The 21,295-nt window shown below is 37.0% G+C and overlaps 1 pseudogene; it reads right to left on the bottom strand.

Moving 5' to 3' along the window:
* The window catches only part of LOC127658968 (STE20/SPS1-related proline-alanine-rich protein kinase-like), an 88,893-nt pseudogene extending 70,394 nt beyond the window's left edge, over positions 1-18,499 (bottom strand).
* Between the last annotated feature and the right edge of the window lie 2,796 nt (positions 18,500-21,295).

Raw genomic sequence — 21,295 nt, 5'->3', positions numbered from 1 at the left:
AAGCGCTCTGTTGAAATGTGTGGTCATGCAGATAAACAAATATTTTGGTGGTCTGCGACACATTCGGCAGAAAAAGCACCCATTTTTCTCAATTGTTGGATGCTGATTATGTCATTTGTGCAACAAATAAGACACTGCTTTCGGATTCACAGTAATGCACCTCTTTGCTGGGTCCTTCTGAAGGCACATGGATATGAGTTTTCTAAAAGATTTTCCATATTTCTTAAGCATCTCTTTGTCCTCCACCCCAGTCTCAATGGTTGGAGGATCATTCTGGAGCGTGAGCATTAAAACCTGCAACAGAAGAGGCAGGATCAGATCTACAAAAACCTATAGCAGTAAGTTTGACAAGAAGTCCTTAAAGAAATATTATCCCCAAAATTATTTGAAATTATTTTTTCCGTAAAACACAAAATGAGCATTTTTGAAGAATCTTCATGCAGCAATTTTCCATACAACAACATTTCATAGTGACCATGGCTGTCAAGTTCCAAAAGGATAAAAAGTGTGCAATAATCATGTGCTACAATCCAAGTCTTTTTAAGACATACGATAGCTTTGTGTGAGGAACAAACTGAAATGTACATCATTATTCACTGAAAATCTTCCTCTCCGTCAATGCTCTCAAATGTCCATTCAGCATATTTGAACTAGTGCTACACTGACGTTTTGACATCAGTTACGGCATAAGGTAAAATTATCAGTCAATAACAAATTATATTTCACTGTGTTCAAACAAAATCTACTGTATGGCTTCACTAGAGTTACTATTTTAATGGTGCTTTGTACTTATGGTGGTCACTATGAGCTGCTGCTGCATGGAAAAGAGCTGTGTGAAGATTCTTTCAAATGTGTCCTTTTGTGTTCCACTGAAAATAACAGCATAAGGGATTGGAACAACATGAGGGTGAGTAATTAATGACAGAATGTTTATTTTTGGGTGAACTACTAGTTAAATGCTACTTCTAGATAACTGCTTCCCTTCTACTGTGCCAGGGATAAAATAAATAAATCTTTAAAAAAAAAAAATATATATATATATATATATATATATATATATATATATATATATATATATATATATATATATATATATATATAAAAATTGACGGATTGAATAAAATTTAATAAACATTTTCTCTTGTGAGATAAGGGCTTTTGAAAGCAGCTTCAAAAGGCCATTTTGAGGCAGCATTTATAGCTGTTTGTGTGGAACACCAGATGAATAGCCATCCATTATGTTTACCTTCATAGGAGGGTACCGGTGGTACGGCGCAGAGCCTGTTGCAAGTTCAATGGCAGTGATTCCAAAACTCCAAATGTCAGCTTTGAAGTCATAACCCCGTACCTGCAGATACATAACACTGGTAACTGAAAGTTTGATTATTAGATGCAAAAATATAGCTGCTTTTTATAATATTATGCTGAAAATACAAATAAATTATGTTGTTTGTTGAGCAAACTCACCTGCTCCATTACCTCAGGGGCCATCCAGCACGGAGTCCCCACAAACGTTTTCCTCACTTTGTGTCGCGTGACGTCTCCGCCGGTGGCCAGAAAAGCACTTACACCAAAATCTATGAGGTGAATCATTCCAAACGATTAATAACCTCAGCAAAGTCTGATGGACCAAAAGAGCAAAAAAAAAATCTAATATATCTATTGAGAACCGTTGACTTTAAATGGCAACTTTGAATGCAAATGTTTAAACGGACTTTAGTCAGAATAGGAGTTATTTTAAATCAGACACGGATGAAAATGAGGCGGAAAGCGATAAAAGTACTGTTCGTTCAGTGGGTTGCACTGTCGCATAGTGTGGTGCCAATCGTTCAACCTTGAAACGCAGCATTGGATCGTGAAAATCGAATGGGACCAAAGATATGAAGACATTTGGTTATCTCTCACAGCTTTGTTTTCAATCACATCAAATTAGATGTGCCTTCTTCCCTTACTAAGGTCCATACTATGAGCAGTAAGATTTTATTCTGCACTGTAAAATATCCAACTTGCATTTTGTCAGACAAACTCTGATATAAAAGATGGTTGAACGATCTAATGTAGAAAAAGTTGAGATTACATTGACACTATATGCTATGATCTTTGACACTAGTGTGCTATGACAAGGAATATATTATTATTGAATATAATGCTTTTATGATATGTAAATATTGTTATGTAACATTTTTGTCAGGATGTTGGATTGCTGACCTTATCTCAAGAACCTCACAAAAACTGCCAAGAACATAGGTCATATTTCACCCTAAATTAAATAAAAATAAATAAATAAAACAAATAACTAAACACATTTTGCATAAAGACAACAAAGTCATTATTTTCACAACAGTTTAACACATTAACCTCCAATCCTCGTTACTGTAATTCAAATAAATATATACAATTCCTATAAAATAAAAATCAGATATTATTATTTAAAATTAGCCATGATTTTTTTTAAGTAACCATGGTTGAACTATGGTATTAATAATACCTTAGTAACCACAAAATGTACTATGTTTACTACAGTAACTATTTAACCATGACATTTGTGGTAAACCATAGCAATAATACATGGCAAACAAAACTATGGTAATACTAATCATAATCATTGTGTTGGGTGTTAGGCCTACTATAGTAACACTGTGTTACATTAGTAACACCATGGAGTGGTGGTGGCATAGTGGGCTAAAGCACAGAACTGTTAATCAGAAGGTTGCTGGTTCGATTCCCACAGCCACCACCATTGTGTCCTTGAGCAAGACACTTAACTCCAGGTTGCTCCGGGGAGATTGTCCCTGTAATAAGGGCACTGTAAGTCGCTTTGGATAAAAGCATCTGCCAAATGCATAAATGTAAACTGTAATGACCATGATTTTTTTTTACATTTAAAACCAGAGTGTTTGGTTTTCCTATATTATTATGGTTTTACTACAAATACCATGGTTAATATATAACCAGTGAATGTTGTGGTTATGGTTTAAGTACAAATACCATAGCTGAACTATTGTTAATGTAGTAAAACTATGGTACATTTTGTGGTTACTATGGTTTAACTACAGGTACCATAGTCCCATAATACAGGTACCTTAGTCCCATAATACAGGTACCATAGTCCTATAATACAGGTACCATAGTCCTATAATACAGGTACCATAGCCCCATAATACAGGTACCTTAGTCCCATAATACAGGTACCATAGTCCCCATAATACAGGTACCTTAGTCCCATAATACAGGTACCATAGCCCCATAATACAGGTACCTTAGTCCCATAATACAGGTACCATAGTCCCCATAATACAGGTACCTTAGTCCCATAATACAGGTACCATAGTCCCATAATACAGGTAACATAGTCCCATAATACAGCTACCTTAGTCCCATAATACAGGTACCATAGTCCCCTAATACAGGTACCATAGTCCCCTAATACAGGTACCATAGTCCCCTAATACAGGTACCTTAGTCCCATAATACAGCTACCATAGTCCCCTAATAGAGGTACCATAGTCCCATAATACAGGTACCATAGTCCCATAATACAGGTACCATAGTCCCCTAATAGAGGTACCATAGTCCCCTAATAGAGGTACCCTAGTCCCATAATACAGGTACCCTAGTCCCATAATACAGGTACCATAGTCCCCTAATACAGGTACCTTAGTCCCCTAATACAGGTACCATAGTCCCCTAATACAGGTACCATAGTCCCCATAATACAGGTACCTTAGTCCCATAATACAGGTAACATAGTCCCATAATACAGGTACCATAGTCACCTAATACAGGTACCATAGTCCCCTAATACAGGTACCATAGTCCCCTAATGCAGGTACCTTAGTCCCATAATACAGCTACCATAGTCCCCTAATAGAGGTACCATAGTCCCATAATACAGGTACCATAGTCCCATAATACAGGTACCTTAGTCCCATAATACAGGTACCTTAGTCCCATAATACAGGTACCATAGTCCCCTAATAGAGGTACCATAGTCCCATAATACAGGTACCATAGTCCCCTAATAGAGGTACCATAGTCCCCTAATACAGGTACCATAGTCCCCTAATAGAGGTACCATAGTCCCATAATACAGGTACCATAGTCCCCTAATAGAGGTACCATAGTCCCCTAATACAGGTACCATAGTCCCTTAATAGAGGTACCATAGTCCCATAATACAGGTACCAAATATGGCTAGTGCTGTAAAACTATGGTTCATTTTCATAATGAATGGATAAATGTTTTGCAAGGGGACACAAAACTATTTCAGAAAAGTGGCTCTGTAAGAATCTAATGAGATTCACCATTGAGCAGAACACTTGCAAAAATGTATTAGTGTCTGCACGCGAAACAATATTTTAGCTTATATAAGATTTGCACATTACAATTTCATAATAAAATGTCATAAAATTGAATTGTGTAATGTTTAACACTGTATAATGTATAACATTTGCTAAAAAAAAGATTTCTTAATTCAATTTTATGGAATTATGTTATGAATTTGAAAAGCGCAAATCTTTTTTGAGTGTGGATGCATAATAGTAATGAGAATTTGGTTAAATTGGTTAAAGTGCTTAATTGTCTCTTTAGTTTTAAAAACGGCCTTCATTTTCTATATGTGAAACAGAATTTCTTAAATATGTTTTTTTGAATTTGGGGTGAAATAAAACCCTGACAGGTTATTGACAGGTTGGGTGAGATTCACCCGTGTGTGTGTGTGTGTGTGTGTGCAAATGTTCTCTCATTATTTAGTCACCCTCATGATATCCCAGTGTGCATGAATTTCTTTCTTCACCAAAACACAACTGAAGAAAAATATCTCAGCTTAGTAGGTCCTTAAAATGCAACTCCAAAAATGACAGACAGTCAGCATAAACGTACATGACGTATTCACGTTGCCATGGATACAGAAGCAATCTCACGTTCTCCACTCGGTTGAGACATCCAGGATAAGCACATAAATGCACCATTGTGAGTAAACAAACAGATGCAAATAGACGAACATGTGTCAGTTCTTGCATCTTTCAAATGCAAATGCGATTACGTCACACTCGCTTACCGCTGCAGAACGGAGGCATGATTTAGAGCAAAGAAAAGTACTTAAATATTGATCTTTTTCACACCGAAGGTGATCGTGTTGATATGTGGAGCTTCAAAAGAGAAATCTCCATTCACTTGCATTTTAAGGACCTAATGAGTTAAGATATTTTTCTATTTTTCTTCAAATGTGTTCTGCTGAAGAAGAACGTCATACACACCTGGGATATCATGAGGGTGAGTAAATAATGAGAGAATTTTCATTTTTGGGTGAACTATCCCTTTAATGTTTCAGTCAAACATTTCAACAGAAATACCTCTTATATGAAACAATCTCAACAAAGCTGAGCCGGGGTCATTTGTGGAAACCCCTGTTACATAAATCTGATCAATATTCTAGAACTAGATCAGCCCGTTTTCCCCCAGGGAGGGAAAAAGCCCCATTTCAGGAAGTTAACACTTCTCCACATTACGATCAATGTGCCTCAGTTCTGTTTTTCTGCTCTCCTTTTATGTCTCAAAAACAATACACTCTAACTCTTAAATTCATCAAACAAATTGCAATGTGTGTAAAGTATCTTATCACTTATAATCAAACCACATCTAACTTGTGAAAAGTGGCTTGACTGTTTGAAGCGATCAGTTTTAGGTTATAGCTTGTGCAGTCCTGCTGTTGACTGTAATTCAAGCTAATTGCCATGAACTTTGAAAAAGTAATAAAACTATCTATCTCTCTTAAGACCCATTAATGTTGCTTTTTATCTATAGAGTGACAAACAATACTAATTACAGCGCCACTTTCACAGTTAAAGCAAGCTTAATTAACTCATGGTTATAAATAACTGTCAGCAGCTGAAATAATTATGTGACTCAATATGAAGAATTCACTGGTCTAATTTAGAGCAATTTAGGATTTATTTATTTTGTATTTATTAAATTCCATTAAATGTTTTTATTTGCATTTTTATGTTGAAATGGTTGTTCATTGGTGGAGTATAATATAATATAATATCATATAATATAATATATAGGAGCAGTAATTAATTGTTATTTTTCATTACTTATTTACTTTCACGTGGGCACAGGTGAACACTTTTGTTTCCTTTATTATGACCCCTTTGCTGGTTGTTTGGTGTTGAGAGAGGGGGTGAGTACTGGGAAAGCTAACTTTCTGTTGAACTAATTTATCCATGTTATGTATTTGCATTGCATGTTTCATATGCCTCATCACAATAAAACATGACTCAAGACAGGCAACAGCCCACTACCTAGCCTCTCAGTGGCTACTGGATGCTGTTATAATATATATATATATTAGGGATGTTGATTTAATGCATTAATTCAGTGCGATTAATTTTACAAAAAAATAACGCACTAAAACAATTTACGCAATTAATCGCAATGCCCCCCCGGACCATAATAAGGACGATTCCTGAGAAATGCAAGCTTGTAGTACCACCTGTTTACTCCAGAGGGCAGTTATTGAAACTTCAGCTGTGTGGCAATGCGCAGTTTATACAGTGAAGAAAACAGCCATCCAGCAGACAGAACAACACAGACATTTGTTACATCCTTGTGTTCAAAACACTTGATGGAGCGCAAATTTGAACTAAGGGATCTCAAGATGTGTTCTAAGTATTAAACTATATTTAACTTGACACAGTGACCTAAAAATGTATGTTTATGACGCAACACACTCGAGACGCTACACAAGCATGTCTGACGCAGGTGTAGATTGACGGGACACAAGCCCTCATAATGAATCTCGAACTGATTGACAAATTCACTTGTGAAATGGATTGCTGTGAACTGTGTGTCAATGATTGACTTATGATCAATAATATGGTAGTAAACAATACATTGTATTCTAAAGCCACTTTTTGTATTGTCTTATTAATGATTAAATGTTCTGCCACAAGAATGTAATGCATTTTAATGATCTGAATATCTTTTTATTTTATATATATATATATGGAATGGAATAGAATGGAATATATAACAGAGTTTATATTTTAAGGATTTTTAAAAATATTAAGGAAATAAAAGCATTAACAAAAAATGAAGAACAAATATTTCAGATTGTGCATTATTTCTAGATCAATAAGCACATTTTTTATATAAGCAAAAAAGGTTAACTTTGCACAAAAAGTCAGGTTTTCATGGAAATTTAGCAATATAACTCAAATTAATATAAAATAATACAATTTAAATGGTATATAACAGAGTTTAAGGATTTTTTAAAACATTAAAGATATATAGAAGATTCTGCATTATTTCTAGATCTATTAAATTTGTGACAGGGACCATGTTAACTTCTTTGTAGAAAAAGCCTGATATTCTTGTAAATGTCTTTATCATGTTAATTTTGCAATATAACTATAATTGTTATGCTGAAAACAGTAGAACCTGTTCGGCTTGAAGTGGAACATTTCAAACGTTTGACACATTTCAGCCAATTTAAAGGTGATTTAATATGAAAGTCAAGCGCAGTGTTGAGTTACAAACCTGCGATCTGCACCGATCCATCTTCCCCTAGTAGAATATTACCCGCCTTCACGTCCCTGAGGTCAAACCGAGACAAAGCACAGCCATGTCACCCTTTATTATAATCTTAAACATTAACAATAACGCCAGAGGCTGAAGAATTAATCACCATGTTTATGAATTTTTCAAAGCATTTTTATAACAGTGATGGCCTGGAGTGAAAACACTTCATTAGTACTGTATTTTTGTTCACTTGGCATACAGAGGAACTTAATTGAGGCATATTTTACACTAGTCTTTTGCAGCTGCAGCAGACTTGACCAACTGAATAATGTCTGGTACACTTTGCAGATCACTGGATGGATGGACAGATAGATTCCTTACCTGTGAATCTGCCCGTTTTTGTGTAGATAATCTAATCCCTCCAGCACTTCCTTCAATATGGTCGCTATTGTGGATTCATCTAGGACACCGTTTTTATGTTCTCCTTCATTGAAAGTGTGCTTTATGATGTCCAACACTGATCCTGAGTGAATAAAAAACATTGTAACACACTAAATGTCTGCAAGTCTATACAAAGTACACATACATACAGTGCACCCAAAAAGTATTTTGACACTTACACTGGCGGTCAAAGGTTTGGAATAATGTACAGATTTTGCTGTTTTGGAAGGAAATTGGTACTTTAATTCACCAAAGTGTAATTCACATTACTGATGTAAAAAACAGCACCATCACTATTTGAAAAAAGTGATTTTTGATCAAATCTAGACAGCAGCATCTCTCCAACACCTTATCCTTGAGTAATCATGCTAAATTTCTAATTTGGTACTAGAAAATCACTTTCCATTATATCAAACACAGCTGAAAGATATTTGGATCATTAAATGAAGTTTAACATTGTCTTTGTGTTTGTTTTTGAGTTGCTACAGTATGCAATAGACTGGCATGTCTTAAGGTCAATATTAGGTCAAAAATGGCAAAAAAAGAAACAGCTTTCTCTAGAAACTCGTCAGGCAATCATTGTTTTGAAGAATGAAGGCTGTACAATGCTTGAAATTGCCAAAAAAACTGAAGATTTCATACAAATGTGTACACTACAGTCTTCAAAGACAAAGCACAACTGGCTCTAACAAGGACAGGAAGAGATGTGGAAGACCAGATGTGCAACTAAACAAGAGGATAAGTACATCAGAGTCTCTAGTTTGAGAAATAGACGCCTCACATGTCCTCCGCTGACAGCTTCATTGAATTCTACCCGCTCAACACCAGTTTCATGTACAACAGTAAAGAGAAGACTCAGGAGGCCTTATGGGAAGAATTGCAAAGAAAAAGCCACTTTTGAAACAGAAAAACAAAAAGAAAAGTTTAGAGTGGGCAAAGAAACAGACATTGGACAATAGATAATTGGAAAAGAGTGTTACGGATCTGAACCCCATTGAGCTTTTGTGGGATCAGCTAGACTGTAAGATGTGTGAGAAGTGCCCGACAAGACAGACACATCTATGGCAAGTGCTACAGGAAGTGTGGGGTGAAAGGTCACCTGAGTATCTGGACAAACTGACAGCTAGAATAACAAGGATCTGCAAAGCTGTCATTGCTGCACGTGGAGGATTTTTTGATGAGAATACTTTGAAGTAGTTAAAAAAGAAATTCAAATGTTAATAGTAATTTTTCATGTTATTAATGTCCTGACTATACATTGTGATCAATTAATCACTTGCCACTTTGGTGAATAAACGTATCAATTTATTTCCATAAGAGCAAAATCTATGCATTATTCCAAACTTTTTAAGCAACACTTAAAAATTTCATTGCATTAGATAACACTTCATTAACAACATTCATTTTAAAGACAGATAGCACAAGCACACTTTTCAAGAAAAAATGTATTTGTTTGTAAATGCTACATGATTTGAAATTTTGTTGTCTGATGCAGTGAAATTAAGACATTTAAGTGTCCAAAAAGGAGGACGCACTGTACACTTTAAAGGGTTAGTTCACCCAAAAATGAAAATGATCTCATAATGTACTTACCCTCAAACAATCCTAGTTGTATATGACTTTCTTCTATCAGCCAAACACAATCAAAGTTATATTAAAACATATCCATAATTATATCTTTATAAACTATAATCACTGGCTTCCGGTAATGGCCATCTGCATGTGCACGAGAGAGTCGAGTTTCGGCGTATGATGTAGGCGTAGTGTAAGCTCCGGTGAGAAGTGACGAACATGGAAGCACAGAGGATACAGGAAGCCAGTGAACACGGGCTTCAAAATCTAAGGTACCATTCAATCCAATTATAAAGCTTGGAAGAGCCAGGATATTTTTTTATATAAATCCAATTGTATTTGGCTGAAAGAGAAAAGTCATATACACCTAGGATGGCTTGAGAGTGAGTCAATTATGGGATCATTTTTATTTTTGGGTGAACTAACCCTTTAAATACTTGACGAAACTGCCTGCAATATCCAATATTAAAAACAGCAAAACAAATATGTAACATTGTGGTGTAATAGAAAAGATTCCACACACCTCCACTCAGGAGTTTCATGACTAGCCAAAGTTCATCTTTCACAACAAATGAAGTGTAGTAGGTGACCACGTTTGGATGGTTACACTGGCTCATGGCTTGAATCTCTTTCTGTGGAGACAGACGAAGGTATTGGGTCTTGCTTTATCATGCATGTGCTTTATTATGTGCATGTGCTTTCTAATGCATGTTGCATGTTATATATCACCACCCAAAATAAAAATACATTATTAAATGCTTAAAGAAAATGAAGCCTGTTTTAAGCACCATTAGACGTTTTGGATGACATTTTGGTGACAATTAAAGCACATTTTCTTCCCAAACTTGAATTACTACAATGCAACAAAAAAGTATGCATACTTTGTGGTAGTATTTGTTGCACCGCCTTTACATTTATTTCAATTTGAAGTTTGTGTGATTGTTGTATTACACAATTTTTTACTACCATCCAATTAAATCTACTCTACGAATCTAACCTAAATCTACTAATCTATTCTAAAAAGATCCATATTACAGTAATAGGACTCTAAAGATAATAATGGGAATTACAAAAACATCTCCAACTAAAAACACCATCTTCATGTATGGAAAATTAGCACTTTCTAATTTTTTGATTAGCTAAGCATTTTGAGAAGACTTTTTAGTATACCGTGCAAATCTAATTATGCTAATCAATGCTTCATTACTAAAGCTGTTTTTAAGTTTGTGTTTCAAAGCAGAATTGAATTACTCAGGTGTATAATAAAACCTGTTTTGCTTTTGCAATTAGCTGAGTCTACATCAAATTTAAGGAATTTGACATGCAGCAATATTATTAGATTTTACAAAGGACTGTAGCATCAAACCCTGAAGAAAACTGAAATAGCGCATTACACATTTGCTGTTCGTTTCTCAGCATAAATTTAGACAAACACATAATTCTGTGTCTGCCGATTCGAGAGTAATTCTGAGATGTTTGAAGTAGATTCCCATCTGCGGGAATAAAGTTGCTTTCGCAGCAGAACACATTAATCAAACCATCAGTCTCTACTCTCACTGCACCAAAACAAAGATCAATCGAAAACAACTCACACGTGTCGGGGCGAGACGCCTGCTGAGGAAATGTTTGTTTGTGTATGTGTGTGTGTGTGTGTGTGTGTGTGTGTGTGCATGTGTGAAAATGATTACAGCAGGGACTGTGCATGGTGAGAGAAGCATGTGTGTCTTTGACAGATATGAAAAATATATAAGAAGGGTTTTTTATTGACTAAATATATTTCTTTTAAAAGAGTACATTTTCTCATTCTGGTCTTGACTACAAATATGTTAAGGATGGCATGGTAAACACTAAGAAGAATGTCTTTTATGAGTACGATAGCAAATACCTTACACTGCATTTAATGGATAAGCATTTAATTAAATTTTTTCCTTAACATTTTAATGCAAGAACTGCATTATGAATGATTAGAAGACGCTGTACTCTTGCACTCTTGATACACAGTGTTTAACAGGGAAAACTCTGATAAAGGTGAAGTGTGTAATGTCTGTGCTACTTGCATCAACAAACAGAATTGCAAAAATAAAGACTATTTTCAAACAGTTTCCCCCCAAAAATATACCTGTATTTTGTTTAAGTTTGGGGCAGTTTTATCTGTTTTTCTGACCAATTCCACACAGTGTTCGGGACACCCATTTGAAAATAATCATTATTTGTGACAACTTCTGTGTGTGTGTGTGTGTGTGTGTGTGTGTGTGTGTGTGTGTGTGTGTGTGTGTGTGTGTGTGTGTGTGTGTGTGTGTGAGGGTGTATTTATCACTTTGTGGGGACCAAATGTCCCCATAAGGGTAGTAAAACCCGAAATTTTTGAACTTATGGGGACATTTTGTCGGTCCCCATGAGGAAAACAGCTTATAAATCATACTAAATTATGTTTTTGAAAATTTAAAAATGCAGAAAGTTTTCTGTGAGGGTTAGGTTTAGGGGTTGGGTTAGGTTTAGGGGATAGAATATAAAGTTTGTACAGTATAAAAACCATTATGTCTATGGAAAGTCCCCATAAAACATGGAAACACAACTGTGTGTGTGTGTGTGTGTGTGTGAGCGTGTATTTATCACTTTGTGGGGACCAAATGTCCCCATAAGGATAGTAAAACCCGAAATTTTTGACCTTGTGGGGACATTTTGTCGGTCCCCATGAGGAAAACAGCTTATAAATCATACTAAATTATGTTTTTTGAAAATGTAAAAATGCAGAAAGTTTTCTGTGAGGGTTAGGTTTAGGGGTTGGGTTAGGTTTAGGGGATAGAATATAAAGTTTGTACAGTATAAAAACCATTATGTCTATGGAAAGTCCCCATAAAACATGGAAACACAACATGTGTGTGTGTGTGTGTGTGTGTGTGTGTGTGTGTGTGTGTGTGTGTGTGTGTGTGTGTGTGTGCGCGTGCATATGCATATGCATTAGCATGGTAAAACCTGTTGTTTCTCACCAGCAGCTCATCCATGCTGGTCTGGCATTTCTCCAGGTTGATTCTCTTGATGGCCACACGCTCCTGTCGAGGACTACACAGAGCTGCCTGGACCACTGCTGTGGCTCCACTACCTAAAAAGCACAACACAGACGTCTTTAATGAACAATACATGAGCTGTGCCAAAGACATTATTCTAGATGAAAGGCAGACAGTAAACATGCCCTCTGGAATATAAAAGCATGTGCACAACAGGTGCATGAGAGCTGATCATATGATGTGCTTACAGGATCGATAATAAACACACGTGTGTGTCGTTGTGAAATGTAGCTTTGCTGTAAGAGAGACAAATTGCATGTCATACATTAGCAATATAAAGCTGTTATTTTTCCTGTATCAACTGAAATTACATTTGGCTTGTTTTTGCATATAATATCACCAACGCATAAACACTAGGGATAGACAGATACAGTATATCTGCCAGGCCAATTAATTAATAGGGCCTGATTGACTTATTAACAGAATTGGTCATGTGTCATTTCTAAAATGTACAGATAGCCTTAACAATAAATAGTCCACATTTTAAGTGTTTTAACAGTTCAGCAATTTCATGTGTTATTTATCTTACATGCAATGACAATAATAATTGTAATAATTTTGCAATGTACATGCACATCATGGCTGTTGTGTACTGTATACAGTATGCAGTATATACATTTTTGATTTCAAGCATGCTCATCACTGACACTTTTAGCATAAATGACTTTGGGACAGTCATATTTTTGTAAAGGTTATAAACTATGCAATCATTTGTATTTTTTTGTGGATTTTTCACAGTTTACAATTGAAAGTCAGGGTCTGGGACAAGGCAAAATCAGTCAAATCTATACAAAAGTCATTTGAAAAGTACCAAATATATATGAAAAGATGAATGAAAATAAAAGGGGATATATATATATATATATATATATATATACACACACTGTGCAGTAGGGAGCACGATTATGACAACAATCATAATAGACGATTACTTCCTTTGATATTGCATCTGCAATTATTAATTTCAATTAATAAAATTTACATTAAAATACTTATTTTGTGTGGGGTAGTTGCATGCCATGAGAACTATGTTCATGAATTGCTTTAATATTTCTGTTGCATGTGTTATTCACCTGGAGTGTGTACTCCGGGTAGAGGAGGAGGTATTGCCCCAAGTGAAGGAGTTCAAGTAGCTCGGGGTCACAAGTTCACAAGTGAGGGGACAATGGAGCGGGAGGTTGGCCAGAGAATCGGGGCAGCGGGGGCGGTATTGCACTCGCTCTATCACACAGTTGTCACGAAAAGAGAGCTGAGCCAGAAGGCAAAGCTCTCGATCTACCGGTCAATTTTCATTCCTAGCCTCACCTATGATCATGAAGGCTGGGTCATGACCGAAAGAACTAGGTCACGAGTACAAGCGGCCGAAATCAAGCGGTTTCCTCAGAAGGGTGGCGGGCTTCTCCCTTAGAGATAGGGTGAGGAGCTCAGTTATCCGTGAGGAGCTCGGAGTAGAGCTACTGCTCCTTTGCGTCGAAAGGAGCCAGTTGAGGTGGTTTGGGCATATGCCCCCTGGGTGCCTCCCTATGGAGGAGTTTCAGGCATGTCAGGCTGAGAGGAGGCCTCGGGGAAGACCCAGGACTAGGTGGAGAGATTACATCTTCACACTCTCCTGGGAATGCCTCGGGGTCCCCCAGTCAGAGCTGGTTAATGTGGTTCGGGATAGGGAAGTTTGGGGCCCCCTGCTGGAGCTGCTGCCCCGCGACCCGACTTCGGATAAGCGGTTGAAGATGGATGGATGGATGGTGTTATTCACATTTTTAATAAATTGTACACAGTATCATTTAGATATGCCTTTATACTAATTTAAACATGTCAGATTTGATTCTGTATTCATGCACAAAAAAATATATAATTTTGGTGCAATGGGAGTACACCAAAATGGAAAACTGTAATTGACACTTTTAACGATTATGTAATTGACCTACTTAAAACATAGTTGACAAAGGACTTGTATTTGGTAGCACACATTTATAAGCTTTGTATAAAATAGTGCACTAGACAATATTGATGCATAAAACTATATTAATTGTCAATAGTTAATTCACATCAGATATAGTACATTTTGAGACTGTCTACACACACACACACACACACACACACACAAACACATACACAAATGTCTATCTGCCAACTGCGGCTGACAGATAAGAGGGGCTCCTGAATACACACTGTACTGATTAGCAGAAGTGCACAGAAACTATAGAGAAGTGCTTCAATAATGCCGGCTCTTATCTGAACTGATAGCATACTGCTTACATACTACATCTCAACCACCCTCAACACGTCATTTCTATGGCTCTGAGCCATGAAGACAGACTTCTTATTTATTTATTTACTTTGAGAGACACATATCTGTGGGCAGTGTGCCATAAAAAAGCAGTCAGACTCTACCACATTTGTATATGGGCTTGAGAATGCAGCTTAAATGCATGCAAGAAAGAAAGAAAGAAAAGTTCAAATGTATTATCTACCTGACATAAAAAATGTTGCAAACGGACAAGCTATTTTTGCAGCTTTCTTTCAATATACGATCCTTTTTTACTAGTTTGACATCTGAAAATGAAAGTTCATAGTACAATGAACTCTTTTGTCTCAAAACCTCAAGGAAATGAATTCTTCATGATATGACCCCATTAAAGGTCTTCATTTAACGTTAAAGTTTGCTCCAGAGTTTTTAAGACCTTTTTTAAGAACTGAACAAATAAATTAATACTATATATAAGAACATCTTTCCTTCGTGTGACTGGGTGGACCAGACAGAGGCTACAAGAGTCCAAATTAACTTAATTAATCACCCGGGTGCAGTTTATTGAGCAACTAAATTACCAAACACCAGAAATGCTTTTGCTGCATAACGCAGGACTCTTATTTTAAAATGTCTGAGTTTCACAGCTTCCAGCTGCTCATTAAAACAGATGGGAAATAAAAAAGGCACTCTTACAATCATATAGAATGTCTTACAATATAAACACTCACAGAAAACATTGGCATAACTCATCAGCAGTAGATAATCAGTGATCACTTGTCATTAAAGGTAGACCGATTTATCTGTTTTACCAATTAATCAGTGCCGATAGTTACTATTTTTAACTACTGGTGCCGACAGTTGTTTTTATTTCATTATTCGTTCAGATGAAAAGTTTTGTATGTGTGTATACAGTATATACATGTATATCTGGTGAATATATATAAGCTATAAAAAGGTAAATATCCAACTTAACTATAGAGCAGGGGACTTTACCATGCCCGAGAGACCATTCGAGAAATTATTTGAAAAGCAAACTAAAAATTATTAATAATAATAACAACGCAAAATATTGCATCATAGAAATACCTTTTTTTTTTTTGTCTTGGTGCGTGAGCATGTAACACATAAGAATGCATAAGTTCATTTCAACCCACAATCAGAAATTGCAAGCAATTGTATGGCATGCTAATAATTTTGCAAATACACCAATTGCCCCAACCCAGATAAAGGTTCCGCACCCCTCCACTGAGCACTGTAACTTTCAAAATAGTCACTGGTGTGATTCTGGCTTGTTTATGCACCAATTATGGTATATGGTCTGCACTTATATAGCACCTTTTTAACCTTAACGGTATTCAAAGTGCTTTACACTGTGACTCATTCACCCATTCACACACACATTCATGCACCAATGGCGGCAGAGCTGCTATATAAGGCACTAGCCTGCCATTGGGAGCAAAAGTTCAGTGTCTTGCCCAAGGACACTTCGGCATGTTGAGTCATGTGGGCCGGGATTCGAACCACCAACCGATTAGTGGCCGACCCGCTCTACCAACTGAGCCACAGCCGCTACTGGAATCCCTTATTGTTAAAAAATAAACTTCATCTTGGATTTTATTTATTTTGGACTCTTGTAGCCTCCATGTCTGAGCCCGTCATAGTAAGGAAATGTAATTAATTATATAACTTGATTGTTAAAAACTATCAACCTATTAAACCGTTATCTGCCTATTCCACCACCTTAGTTGTCATATCTGCAAAATCCACAATCGATCGACTTCTGCTTGTCATAAATGTCATAATTATGAACTGCTCTACCACGTGTTGAAGCTACTTTAAAGCACGCAGCGCACGCATTTATTTAATTAAATTGCAGCCCAATGAAGTTTGATAATGACATTTGGCCATATCGTAGTTCCTTTCTTTTTGTTCCCAAATTTAAGACCTTTTTTAAATGATAAATAAGACTTGTGTTATACTATTTAAGATATTTAAAACTTTTTATGACCTTAAATGATAGGAAGACTGAATTTAAGACATTGTAAGACTTTCCGCAGAAACCCTGTCTTTCATACAATGGAAGTGTATGGGCATCAGAGTCTAACAGGCTATAACAAGGACAAAAAGCACCATAAAGTATCATAAAAGTAGTTCATTTGAATGGTATGCATTATTCCAAGTCTTCTGAAGCCATATGATGGCCCTGTGTGAGGAACAGACTGAAATTTCAGTAGTTATTCACTGAAAATATTGATTTACAGCTATGATCACCATTCACTAAATGGAAAAGAGTGGACATTCTGCTTTAAATAACTATTTTTGCGCTATACAGAACAAATAAAATCAAACAGGTTTGGAAAAATATGACGGTGAGTAACTGTTGAATTTTCACTTTGGGGTGAACTGTCCCTTTAATAGCCAGTGATAATTGGATTAGAAGTAATATGCACAATACTACCAGCAGAGGGCGCCGTGAGCGGAATGCATTGCATTGGTTGCAGTGTGAAGATGATTGACACCTCAGAATTTGACAGACAGTGCGAAGGAGTGCAAGAACCAGCAGAAGTGCTGATCAGAAAACCTGCCTGTATACTGCAGAAACACTATAGAACACAATATCAGCCTATTATGAGGAAGTTGTCACAAGAGCTATATCTCAGTAAGTGTAAGTTTTTGAGCCATATGTCCTATTACTCAAATGTTTCTCTAGCAGTGGCTTTCTATTTTGGTTTCAAACACCTAGTTCAAACCCCTCTTAAAATATACTAATTTTTGTGAATTCTATCCTTCAAACTAATATTCAATTATCACTGTATTTTTGCTATAGCTGTTGGGCAAACAGGTGAACACAATAAATCAACACTGGCACACATTGAGGCAAGGTTCCACTATATAGTGAAATAACTTTATTTTAACTGTGTTATTAAGGGCATTTTTGTTCAGTCAAGTCGGGGCTAGTTGTCACAATTTCACATAAATTGTGACATGTGTTTTACATGTCATAAATATGTAGGCTACAATCGTTTACAATTTGTTTCTTTTTAACGTTACCAGCATTTTTGTGCTTTTATAATTCTGTTACTGTTTACATTTTGCAAGAAAGCCTATTATAGTTTGTTTCACGTTCCATTGTGACAACCTGCCCCGCTTTAACCTTTGCTGTATTTTGTCATAATAGCATACTGTTACATAGTTGCCTCCTGATGTCTTGGACATATTTAATTAGAAACCAGCATCATGGATCAATGAAGGAAATAGCACGCGCACTATCTGTTTCTAAACATGACATTGCATCTTATAAAAATTTAATAATTTCCGCATTATGGATGCTACACCTTTTAATAAGTGAAGACATTATTGCGATGTGTCAAATCCGCATTGCATTACTGTCATCGGCAGTGCATCTGAAAAAGCCGGTAGGCCCTCATTCTCTCTATGACACCCACCAAAACAACAAACTCCATCCACAAACGCGGTCAAACTCACGTCCAACCCCACTCGCGAGCCCGCAACTCACCGATCACCTCCTGCAGCTCGTACGCCTCCTTGACAATGGGCCAGATGGTGGTGGTGGTGAGCGCCGCCGGCTCCAGGGTTTGGACGGCCGCCGGGGAGTCACTATGCTCCGCCATGATGCTGCTGTCAGAGCCGCTATGACTCGCTCACCTCACCGCGGCTGCTGGAGAGGAGCTGCTGGATCAATACCGCCTGCAGTGAACACATCCGGAGAGGGACCTCATGATGAATTCTACTACGGCAAAGGCTTAGCTCATGAATATTCATCTAGGCGTGTTGACGTTTGCGAAAACATAGCTCATAGATATGCATAGCTCATGTTCATGAAGCGGTTGTAAGCTATGGATATACATTTTTACAGAAATACTCAAACCAGCCCATCTGGCACCAACAATCATCCATGTGATTATCTAATCAGCCAATCGTGTGGCAGCAGTGCAGAGCATAAAATCATGCATATATGGGTCAGGAGCTTCAGTTAATGTTCACATCAACCATCAGAATGGGGAAAAATTGTGATCCCAGAGATCTGGACTATGCCATGATTGTTGGTGCCATATATGTGTGTGTGTGTGTGTGTGTGTGTGTGTGTGTGTGTGTGTGTGTGTGTGTGTGTGTGTGTGTGTGTGTGTGTGCGTGTGTGTGTGTGTGTGTGTGTGTGTGTGTATAAAATGTAGCTTATTTTTATAGTCATTATTATAAAATAGACATCTCAAACTTATGTTTATGTGGTAAACACGTAGCTTGTGAGTCGTGAATATTCATTAGTCATGTTAATAAAGCGATGGCATAGGTTATGAGTATGACTAATTATTTCGCTATAGTAAACTTTGTGACGATTACAGTCCATGTTATTTTTTATTATTATTAGATTTGTAAATATTACATTTGCCATGGTACCCTTTGCTAAGCGTCCATTTATTGCTTTTTTTCTCTCTCTATATTTTATATTTTTAAATTCTGTTGTATTGTAGGATTTGTCATGTTCACAAATGTTCTTGTAGGACAGCTTAGGAAATGTTATGTTTTCATTATTTATTTTTTTTTTTTTATTATTAATTTCAGTTTATACTTTCGTTTATTTTTGTAAAAAAAAAAATAGCCATTAAGCTCATGTTTATTTTGCATACACGTAATTTGTGGATATTCTTGACTAGGTTATTAATAATTTTGCTATAACCTGCAACCTTTGCAAAGCGCACAGTCCATGATTTCTTTTATTATTAATTTTGTGAATAGGGAACCTTCGTAGAGTGGCTAGTCGATCATTTATTTGTTTATTTATTTATTATTTTCTTCTGCATTTTTCCTACCTTGTTTAAACTTTTGCCTTGCACCGCAGTGCATCCTGCATGCGCAACTTCCGACAGCGCAAAGCTCGCAACGCTAAACAAGCCAGTCTCGCTTGCATGCCAGTCATGCCAGTTTCAAACTTCTCGGATCAATAACTAATTACAAAAACGTTCTTAAAATACAAACGACACCTCTTTCCAACAGTAGTAATGTAGACAACGAGCTACAACCTCAATTCATCCAAACGAGCCTTTCTCCCAGGACAAATTACATTAATCTCTATGCGCAGCGGCTGAGAGACCCAACTATGGGACCGTCTGTAAAGTGCATAACCGAAAAGCGATACTACAAAAATATTCAATAACTTCACTGTTAAACATTGTAGTGTCACCAAATTCAGTTCACACATCAATGGTCTCCTGCTGGTTATAATACAACACTTATTTTGGGAAAAATGTGCTTTTGCAATTCATGTGTTGTCGAGCACTTCTTACAAATTTAGCAGTAATATACTTGTATTTTTTTCCAGTTACGAAGAAGGATTTCCATTCCTTGCGTGTAAATGAGGAGCTGCCCAAAACTGTTGATGCCGTTTGGGTGAGACCAGGGCTGGACTGGTAATCTGGCATACCGGGCATTTTCCCGGTGGGCCGACGCACTTTGGGGCCGATCAGTGTGGACTGGCTATCAGGAGAACCGAGCGGGCCTGCGTGTCACCGAATGGGCTGCAACAAGCAAAAATGAGCTGCCGCGTTATGCAGAACGGACCACAAAATGGAACATGCAGACAAGGACAGTTTGGTGACACTACAATGTGTAACAGTGAAGTTATTGAATATTTTACCCAATAAAAAATTTTTAAAAAAATTATGTAAAAGCCTTTTTATTAAAAAAGTCATACTGGTTTTGAACGACGAGGTTGAGTAAAGAATGGCAGAAAGGTCCGTTTTTATTTCAATGTTTATTCAGGTTTGTCAGTATCAGTGTTGGGTGTAATGCAATTACAAAGTAAATAGTAACTGTAATCCAATTACTTTTATGGCAAAAAAAATAGCAGTGTATTATGTTGCATTTTAAATTCTTGTAATCAGATTAAAGTTACTGACTTTTTATTCATCGAATTACTTTTAAGTATATTATTAGTATTACAAATGTTTTTTTCTCCCTAATTTGGAATGCCCAATTCCCAATGCTCTCTATGCCCTCGTGGTGGCGTAGTAATTCTCCTCAATCTGGGTGGTGGAGGACAAATCTCAGCTGCCTCCATGTCTGAGACGTCAATCCGCGCATCTTATCACGTGGCTTGTTGAGCGTGTTACAGCGGAGACGTAGCGTGCGTGTGGAGGCTTCACGCTATTCTCCGCAGCATGCACAACTCACCAAGCGCCCCACCAAGAGCTAACCACATTATAGTGACCACGAGGAGGTAACCCATGTGATTACCCTCCCTAGCAACTGGGCCAATTTGGTTGCTAAGGAGACCCGGCTGGAGTCACTCGTGGAGTCATCCACGCCCTGGATTCCAGCTCGTGACTCCAAGTGTGGTAGTCAGCATCAATACTCGCTGAGCTACCCAGGCCCTGTTACACATGTTTTTGAAATAATATTATTGATGTAGAATTATTTTAGAGCA

This window comes from Xyrauchen texanus, chromosome 18 (genome assembly GCF_025860055.1).
Source record: "Xyrauchen texanus isolate HMW12.3.18 chromosome 18, RBS_HiC_50CHRs, whole genome shotgun sequence".
In the NCBI taxonomy this organism is placed as follows: Eukaryota; Metazoa; Chordata; class Actinopteri; order Cypriniformes; family Catostomidae; genus Xyrauchen; species Xyrauchen texanus.
This window is presented reverse-complemented; position numbering and strand designations above follow the sequence as displayed.